This window comes from Anolis carolinensis, chromosome 3 (genome assembly GCF_035594765.1).
Source record: "Anolis carolinensis isolate JA03-04 chromosome 3, rAnoCar3.1.pri, whole genome shotgun sequence".
NCBI classification, from domain to species: domain Eukaryota; kingdom Metazoa; phylum Chordata; class Lepidosauria; order Squamata; family Dactyloidae; genus Anolis; species Anolis carolinensis.
The window spans coordinates 283,729,791-283,740,573 of NC_085843.1; positions in this window are offsets into that span (position 1 = coordinate 283,729,791).

Below are 10,783 nucleotides of genomic sequence, written 5' to 3' on the forward strand. Positions count from 1 at the left end.
TGATTTGAACTGGATTATATGTCAGTGTAGACTCAGGCCCCTTCGACACGGCCATATAATCCAGATTATCAAAGTGGATAACCCATATTATCTGCTTTGAACTGAACTATAGGAGTCTACACTGCCATATAATCCAGTTCAAAGCAGATAATCTGGATTTTATAGGGCAGTGTAGAAGGGCCTCATATAATCCAGTTCAAAGCAGATAATCTGGATTTTATATGGCCGTGTATAATCCAGTTCAGAGCAGATAATCTGGATTTTATATGGCAGTGTATAATCCAGTTCAGAGCAGATAATCTGGATTTTATATGGCCGTGTATAATCCAGTTCAGAGCAGATAATCTGGATTTTATATGGCAGTGTATAATCCAGTTCAGAGCAGATAATCTGGATTTTATATGGCAGTGTATAATCCAGTTCAGAGCAGATAATCTGGATTTTATATGGCCGTGTATAATCCAGTTCAGAGCAGATAATCTGGATTTTATATGGCAGTGTATAATCCAGTTCAGAGCAGATAATCTGGATTTTATAGGGCAGTGTAGAAGGGCCTCATATAATCCAGTTCAAAGCAGATAATCTGGATTTTATATGGCAGTATATAATCCAGTTCAAAGCAGATAATTTGGATTGTATATGGCAGTGTAGAAGGGCCTCATATAATCCAGTCCAAAGCAGATAATCTGGATTTTATATGGCAGTATATAATCCAGTTCAAAGCAGATAATTTGGATTGTATATGGCAGTGTAGAAGGGCCTCATATAATCCAGTTCAAAGCAGATAATCTGGATTTTATATGGCAGTGTATAATCCAGTTCAGAGCAGATAATCTGGATTTTATATGGCAGCGTATAATCCAGTTCAGAGCAGATAATCTGGATTTTATAGGGCAGTGTAGAAGGGCCTCATATAATCCAGTTCAAAGCAGATAATCTGGATTTTATATGGCAGTATATAATCCAGTTCAAAGCAGATAATTTGGATTGTATATGGCAGTGTAGAAGGGCCTCATATAATCCAGTTCAAAGCAGATAATCTGGATTTTATATGGCAGTGTATAATCCAGTTCAGAGCAGATAATCTGGATTTTATATGGCAGTGTACAAGGGACTCATATAATCCAGTTCAAAGCAGATAATCTGGATTTTATATGGCAGTATATAATCCAGTTCAAAGCAGATAATTTGGATTGTATATGGCAGTGTAGAAGGGCCTCATATAATCCAGTCCAAAGCAGATAATCTGGATTTTATATGGCAGTATATAATCCAGTTCAAAGCAGATAATTTGGATTGTATATGGCAGTGTAGAAGGGCCTCATATAATCCAGTTCAAAGCAGATAATCTGGATTTTATATGGCAGTGTATAATCCAGTTCAGAGCAGATAATCTGGATTTTATATGGCAGCGTATAATCCAGTTCAGAGCAGATAATCTGGATTTTATAGGGCAGTGTAGAAGGGCCTCATATAATCCAGTTCAAAGCAGATAATCTGGATTTTATATGGCAGTATATAATCCAGTTCAAAGCAGATAATTTGGATTGTATATGGCAGTGTAGAAGGGCCTCATATAATCCAGTTCAAAGCAGATAATCTGGATTTTATATGGCAGTGTATAATCCAGTTTAGAGCAGATAATCTGGATTTTATATGGCAGTGTACAAGGGACTCATATAATCCAGTTCAAAGCAGATAATCCGGATTTTATATGGTAGTGTATAATCCAGTTCAGAGCAGATAATCTGGATTTTATATGGCAGTGTACAAGGGACTCATATAATCCAGTTCAAAGCAGATAATCTGGATTTTATATGGCAGTGTATAATCCAGTTCAGAGCAGATAATCTGGATTTTATATGGTAAGTGTACCATCCATTTCAAAACAGATAATCTGGATTGCATGTGGCAGTGTAGAAGGGGCTTCATATAGTCCAGTTCAAATCAGATAATCTATATTATCTGATTGGATAATCTGTATTAAATTTCAGTACAGAAGGGGCCTGAGTCTACACTGCCATATAATCCAGTTCAAAGCAGGAACAGTAGTAGAGTCTCGCTTATCCAAGGTTTTGGATTATCCAAGCCATTTTTGTAGTCAATGTTTTCAATATATCGTGATATTCGCTTATCCAAGCTTCTGCCGGCCCGTTTAGCTTGGATAAGTGAGACTCTACTGTAATCTGGGATCAAATAGAGGATTATATGGCAGTGTAGATCCAGTTGGAGTTGCAGTCAGATGCCTCTTTGGCAGAGAAGGCTAAATGCCTTGCAAAAGTACAACTTCCTACCTGATAGCATCTCTCTCTTCGGAAGGACTGCTCACCAGGGTCCCAATTGTTTCCTTTAGCCATTTGGCATTTCGGTAAAAATACAACACAACAAATGCTTGTGATGCTGCTGAGTGTTTTTTTTTTTGTGTGTGTGTGTGTGCAGAGCAACTGTTAGAGATTCCTGTCCAGATAAGATCCCGGCACCTGATTCTTTCCATAAAGCGTTAAAGGGAGAGGGGGCGAGGAGGTGAGTCACCCTAGAAAAAGGCAAGGCAAGGCGGCACATTTTTTAGAGCTTGGAAAATGTCTTTATTTATATAGATAATGTAGATATATAGACAGATACACATTTTGGAAGAGCTGCGTCTGCCTTGTGTCTCACGCCTGCAATGCTCACATATGGAAAGCCTATGAATTTATTTATTATTTATTTATTTACAGTATTTATATTCCGCCCTTCTTTCTCACCCCGAAGGGGACTCAGGGCGGATTACAATGAACACATATATGGCAAACATTCAATGCCAACAGACAAACAACATACATTAGACAGACTCAGAGGCATTTTTAACATTTTTCCAGCTTCACGATTCCGGCCACAGGGGGAGCTGTTGCTTCACCGTCCAGTAGTGGCTGTACTTCCTCATTCCTTTCCTCGTGTTTTGCTGGCAGTTTTATGGTGTTGTAAATTAGCCTCCCGCATAAAGCGTCCCTAAATTTCCCTAATTGACAGGTGCAACTGTCTTTCGGGGCTGCATAGGTCAACAGCAAGCCGGGGCTATTAATGGTCGGAGGCTTAACCCGACCCGGGCTTCGAACTCATGACCTCTCGGTCAGTAGTGATTTATAGCAGCTAGTTACTAGCCAGCTGCGCCACAGCCCAGCCCCAAAATTTACTAGGGTTTTGCATGCTTTCAATTTTTATTTATTTATTTATTCATTACAATATTTATATCCCGCCCTTCTCACCCAACAGGGGACTCAGGGCGGCTTACAATAAAACAGACATATAAAAACAGTACAATACACTATAAATCAGTTAAAAAATTAACTTACATAAACATTCATAAAATGCATTTATAAAATATAGATAGGCGTGTACAAGTTTAAAAGACTGGGTCTGTCACTTGAGTTCCAGCATACATAATAGTAATTAATGCTGCTGATTCTTATTCGAAAGCCTGGCCCCACAACCAAGTTTTTACCTTCCTACGGAAGGATAGGAGGGAGGGAGCCTGCCTGACTTCAATGGGGAGGGTGTTCCATAGGTGGGGAGCCACTCCTGAAAAGGCCCTGTCTCTCGTCCCCGCCAGCCGCACCTGTGAGGCTGATGGGACCGCGAGCAGGGCCTCATCTGATGATCTTAAGCTTCGAGGTGGGTCGTAGCGGGAGACACGTTTGGACATGTAAGCTGGGCCGGAACCGTTTAGAGCTTTATAGGCTAAAGCCAGCACCTTGAATTGTGCTCGGTAGCTAATCGGCAGCCAGTGGAGCTGACGTAACAGAGGAGTGGTACGCTCCCTGAATGCCGCTCCAGTTATTAACCTGGCAGCCTCCCTCCCGTTGGACTATCTGAAGCTTCCGAACAGTCTTCAAAGGCAGCCCCACGTAGAGTGCGTTGCAGTAGTCTAAACGGGATGTAACATGGGCGTGGACCACCGTGGCCAAGTCTGGCTTCCCAAGGTACGGTCGCAGCTGGCGCACAAGTTTTAATTGTGCGAAGGCTCCCCTAGTCACCGCTGAGACCTGGGGCTCCAGGCTCAACGATGAGTCCAGGGTCACCCCCAGACTGCGCACCTGCGCCTTCAGGGGGAGTGATTTTCAACATTAAGTCCTGAGGGTTGTAGTTTGGTGGTGGCCCTAGACATTTTCCTGCAGAGAAGGCTCAAGACTTTGTAAAACAAGCATCCAGCCATGGCAGTGAATGTGGTGTCAAACCTCAGTCATTCTACATAGTATCAGATTGTCTATATACTGTATAGACTGGGAGATGTAGTTTGCCAAGGTCTTTCTGCATTCCCTACTTTGTCAAACTACAACTCCCAGTATCCCATAGCATCAGGTTATTGCTCAATGCTATGCTATGCACCTGCACTCTTTGGCAGAGAAAGTAAAAGATCTTGTAAAACTACACATCCCAGGATTTCCATAGCATTGTGGCCTCAAAACTGCATTAATTCTACAGTGTAGTTGATACACCCCAAAGTTGCAATCCATGCTCAATACAACAATAGAGCAACTATATGATGGGCAATCTGAAGAGGAAGGACAGTTAGTATCTTTACTAATAAAAGATCCCATAATACCAAAAGCAGCAACAACTTCTCAGTTCACAAAGCCCCTGACAAAGAAGCTGCTTTCCACTAAAAGTCCTTCCCAGATCTCCCTTTTTTAGTTCCTCATCCTCTGTCTAGTTGTAACGTCTTTTAGCAGCATTGGCATTCACAAGCTATTGGTGCCAAGTCATAGCAGCAAACAACCTAATTAAACCTCATATAGGAAAGAAAGGGATTCTGCTTTAACTGATCCTTACTGCAGCTGTATGTGTTTGCTGCTTTGGGTCTGGATCAAGGGAGAAAAGCATGGCAACAACACCACCACCAACAACGACAATGTAAACAGCACCTAACGGAAGAACCTGGCTCAGCACAGCGGAGGGGGGGCTTAGCAAAGGGGGCTAAACTGCTGTGCTGCAGAAAAATCAAGCTGATTGAAAGGTTGTCAGTTTGAGCTCAGGTCAGGGTGAGCACCCACTGTTAGCCCCAGCTCACCTGCCCACCTAGCAGGTCGAAAGCAGAAATGCGAGTAGATTAATAGGTACTGCTTTTAGCGGGGAGGTAATAAAGGCCTCCTTAAGGACATTGATTGATACTTCTGTCTGTGTTGTCTCTCCTTGTTAATCGTATAATCGGCATTGAATGTTTGCCATATATGTATTCTGTAAGCCTCTCTGAGTCCCCTTCAGGGTGAAAACAGCAGGGTATAAATACTGTAAATAAATAAGCCCTCACTAAGTATGTGCGAACAGTAAAACAGAGATAATGATAGAGCAAAGAATGCTGCCTTACCGATAAGCATATTTTTAAAAGTAGGATTCTATAAGTTTGATTGCCAAAATGGAAATTATAAGCAAAAATCTGGTGAAAGACAAATCAGTGGATGTGTTTTGGAAGGAGCCTTTAAGTGGGTTCAAAATGGTTTTGTTATGTAAAATTTCATATATCTGTTAGGGATTGCTCAAACATGTTGGCCTACATTTGCATTGTTTTTTTTAGCATTGTCAGCTGCTGTGAGCCTCTTTTAATAGAGGAAAAAGTGGCACACAACAACAACAACAACAACAACAACAACAACAACACTTTCCTTTTTTTGTGGTGTTGGAATTTACACTAAACCTGGATTAAAGGACTTGGTTTTAATCCAACAGAGACAAGTCCCAAGAAGTTAGCAGTGCCGAAACGTTCCAAACGGAGGATGCATCTTCACTGTAGAATTAATGCAGTTTGATACCACTCTAACTGCCATGGCTCAATGCTATGGGATGCTGGGAGTTGCATTTCACCAAGGTCTTTTGCATTCCCTGCCTTGCCAAACTACGACTCCCATTATCCCGTAGCATTGAGCCATGGCAGTCAAAGCGGTGTAAAAATGCATTAAATTCTACAATGTAGATGCAGCCTTTGTCCTGGGAGGATGTGCAAAGTCAAGGAGCCTTTAACAAACCGCTGTTTGATTAGAGGCTGAGCTTTGATGTCTGGATTCTGCCCGTTTTTTCTCTATTAGCAGAACCGAAGACCGAAACTCCATGTGCCTTGAATAAACCACAGCCGCTTCTTATTACGATCAGTGGCGCCATGCGCTCCTTCCTAACTGCCATAGAAGAAGACATGCGAAGATGGTATCTGCAAAGCAGATCTCAAGACACTTTCCGAAAGTACATTTTGTACCTTTGTACCGAATGGCAGTTTCCGAGGTGTTACAGTATTAATGTATATATAAATATATATATATACTGTGGGTGATGCATAGTGGAGCATAATGCAAATCACCCGAAAACACTGCAAATGATACGGGTCATTTCCTACCAAATGCACCGTCAGCCTTTTGCTTTTGCTGTTTTGTTTGAAACCGAGAACGGCCCATCAGATCCTTTAGACCAGGCATGGGCAAACTCTGGCCCTCCAGGTGTTTTGGACTTGTGGGAGTTGTAGTCCAAAACACCCGGAGGGCTGGAGTTTTCCCATGCCTGCTTTAGACAAGGTCCTTTTGTGGATTATTCCATGCTATGGAATCCCTGGGAGTTGTAGTTTTACAAGGTCTTTAGCTTCACCAAACTACAAAGCCCATTGCATATTGAGCCATGGCAGGTAAAGTGGTGCCAAACCGCATTAATATGGGATAGGGATTAATATTGTGGGCTGGGCTGTGGCGCAGTGGCAATAAATCACTACTGATCGAGAGGTCATGAGATTGAAGCCCGGGTCGGATTGAGCTCCCGACCATTTAATAGCCTAGCTCGCTGTTGACCTAAGCAGCTCGAAAGACAATTACTATAGTCAAGTAGAAAATTTAGGTACTGCTTTATGCAGGGTCGGGCTGTGGCACAAGTTGGTTAGTAGCCAGCTGCAATAAATCACTATGACCAAGAGGTCATGAGTTTGAGGCCAGCCCGTGTTGGAGTGAGCACCCGACCATTAAAATAAAAAAAATAGCCTTGCTTGTTGTTGACCTAAGCAACTCGAAAGATAGTTGCATCTATCAAGTAGGAAATTTAGGTACCACTTATGTAGGGAGGCTAATTTAACTAATTTACGACACCATAAACTTTTGGAATGAGAAAGTGTCTAAGGACCCGGCATCACAGTGGATGATGAATCAGCTGCCCCCCCCCGCCCCCCCCCCCCCCCCCCGTGGCCGGAGTCGAGCATAACCTCAGGAAACTGGAAGCTGGAGAAGGTTAAATTGCCTCTGTGTCTCTGTCTCTATGTTCATATGGCATTGAATGTTTGCCATGTATGTGTACATTGTGATCCGCCCTGAGTCCCCTTCGGGATGAGAAAGAAGGGCGGAATATAAATACTGTAAATAAATAAATAAATAGTTTAATGAATTTACAACACCATAACATTTTCCAGCAGCGTGCGGAGAGGAATGAGGAAGTACTCCATCAAGGACTCGGTGCCACAAGTGGTCGATGAAGCGGCAGCTCCCCCTGTGGCCAGAATCGAGCATACCCTCCTTGGTGATGTGACAGGGAGGAATCTTTTTAATCCCACCGCTGCCACCAATTTGTGGAGATGTGGGGTAGAGGAGGAATCTTTTTATTAATTATATTATTATATTTTTAACTATATCCGCTGCCACCAATATAAATATGTTTTATCTAACCACTGCCACCAATTGTGGAGATGTCAGGCAGAGGGGAATTTATCTTCTTTATTCTTCTTATTTAATTTAGATGGTATCGTAACTTAGTTTTGAATACACGTGACAGAGACTTGGATATGGAAGAACAAAAAATACGTTTATTTCAGGCACAGAGCTTAGTGGTTACAGTAACTTCTTAATCTGTTGCAAATATAACTTATGATGAATCCTCTCTCAAAATACTTTTCCCTTTCCTTGAGTAGTCTAAACCTTTTTCTTCTTCTTACAACCAAAACTATTAACTGATCACTTTGGATCTAACTGGGATTGCTTCCCCTTACCACTCAGACTCTCTGAATAAACCCAAACAAGTCACTTAATTTGCTTGATTTGACACAACTAGAGGTCTGAGCTTCCCTGGTTTCCCTAACCTGGAACCAGTGTCTTCCCTGTGACTAAAAATCACAGACTAAACTGTTTTTTAAAACATTCCCTCCTTTTCTTCCAAATGGCAGTTGGCTCCGCCCTCGTTGCTATGGTAACCTGCCTCAGAATGCTGAGCTGGCTACCATCCCCCTTGCACTGGTAACTAATACTTACCCTTTTAAACATAGTTAAACATGACTTTTAAAACGAAATTAAACAAACATGACATCTATTAATCAAAATAAAAACACACTTCTTTACACCCTCATCAAGACAGTAGCTGGAAAAAACCTTATTCTAGGTAAAGAGTTTTTACCAAACTAGAAGAAAGTAGGCTTATGATTTCCTTCAATCTGGATGCCATACTCCTATGGATGCAGATGAGAATTGCATTGGCTTTTCCAGCTGTTGCATCCCTCGGTTGACTCACCCTCAGTTTGTATTTTCTCTAGACCAATTCATACAGGGATATAGGTGAATGGAATATGCTAAGCGAGGAGGTGGAAAAAGTCTCTCAAAGTGGCAGGTTTCATCTTGATTAAAAAAACAGATATTTTGGAGATCTGCATTGTCATGGGAATTTCCCTCCTGATGCGTAAAGAAAGACGGATAGCAGCAATCTCATGAGCAAACATGTTTTACTGAGAATGAGAGGGCAACAAAAAAGATGGCGAATCCTGAGTAACAAAGAAATAAAGTGTTTATATTGTTAGGAACTTTTCCTTTTCCACAATGTATTGGCTTCAAAAAGGCTGCACTGGCAGAAGGAGAAAGCGATGAAGCAACTAAATGATTGCCTCAAAAACGTCACTTGGCTGCATGAGCTTTAAGTTTGTTTCATTATAAGACTGCCTTTTTTTGCCCTTGGTAAGTGCATGAAAGCGTCTGTTATAGAACTCCTATATGCTGATGATAACGTAGTCTGTGCTCATTCAGAAGAAGACCTACAACCCATTCTAAACATCATTGCAGAATCATACAAAATCTTGGCCTTTTTGAGAAAACATTGAGAAAATCAAAGTCCTCTTTCAACAAAAGGAGCCAGCAATGCCGGAAAAACAGCTTAATGGTATAATGTTAGAAAATTGTTGCATCAGTTGCACTTTTCCTGGTTAATTTGATATTAACTCAGGGCCTCTCCCATCCCAAATTGATCTCCAACGAAATTGCAGCACTTTATCGGTTATCTTGAGTTTACAACTTTTATAATGTGCACTTTACTTAGTATATTATCATAACCTCACTGTTTTTAACTCCATGTTTTATTAAGTGTGTTCTTATTTCCAGAGGTTAATGTTTAAATTTTATAATTTGTTTATGTTTTTGCTCATTGATGTATTGTATATTGTTATTGTTTTTATCTGGTATTATCTGTGAGCCGCCCAGAGTCCCCTTTGGGGGAGATGGAGGCGGGATATAAATAAACAACAACTTCTTCTTCTTCTTCTTCTTCTTCTTCTTCTTCTTCTTCTTCTTCTTCTTCTTCTTCTTCTTCTTCTTCTTCAAATGTTGGCCATTTCCTCTCCCTTGGCAGCCACTTCTCTACAAAAGTCAAAATTGACACTGAAATACAACACCACCCGAGCTCTGCGAGTGCAGCAGAGTGTTTGAGGATAAGGACATTTGTAGGGAGACCAAGATGCTTGTTTATAAAACTGTTGTCCTCTCAACCCTGTTATATGCTTGTGAAACAGAGGCTGTCTATAGACGTCACTCTCAACTTCTGGAATGATTCCATCTGCGTTGCCACCAAAAAATCCTGCAAATCTCTTGGGAAAACAGGCGGACAAATGTTGATGTTCTGGAAGAAGTAAAGACTACCAACACTGAAGCCATGATCTCCCATCATCAACTTTGTTGGACTGATGCCCATGTTGTTTGAATGCCCAAAGATCACTGTCTCTCAAAGTAGTGACTCTACTCTCAACTCAAGAACGGGAAACGTAATGTTGGTGGACAGGAAAAGAGATTCAAAGATGGGCTCAAAGCTAACCTTAAAAACTGTGGCATAGACACCGAGAGCCCTGGCCCTGGGAGCGTCTAACTGAAGGTCAGCTGTGTGATGTCTCAGGGACCTTTGGCCCATGACCCTGCAGCCATCATAGATCAAACTGAAGAGGATGTGGGTTTTTTCCCATCTCAGCAAGATTCTGTTCCATTCCAGATGTCCCCTGTTGACATTTTCGTGCCAAAGCCAATTACGGATGCCCCTGAAACAGAGCCTGGTTCCCCGGAAAGTGTTGTGTTTGATAGGAAGTCTTTTCTCAAAACACATCGCTCCAATAAGAAGTTTCTGAGACGAAGCACGAGATTAGCGGAGAGAGACTATTGTAATTAAACCGTTTCCTTTGGGAAGTTTCGGGGAGGCAGGCATGTTGAAACAGCTACTTTCTCTGGGAATAATTGGGGAGTTAAACACCTGTTGGGGGGAGCTTTTGAACTTCCATAAAAGTTCTGCACTGAGCTCTCCCTATCGCGGTGTCAATGTGACTAATCAAAGAAGAGCTCCTAAGCGGCCTTTCGGTGCGCTTACTCACGAGTAGACCAGGAGTTGCGTTTTCACTCCTGTTCAAGTTTGGACTGCGTTTCAGATCCACCACGAATTACCTTGCCTAGCCTCGAATCCTTGTCTGGACTTACTTCAAGAATCTCCCGGTGAATTCTCACTCTTTCCCCACTCAAACTTCCAAAGAGTTTGAGTGTGTTTCGGTTAT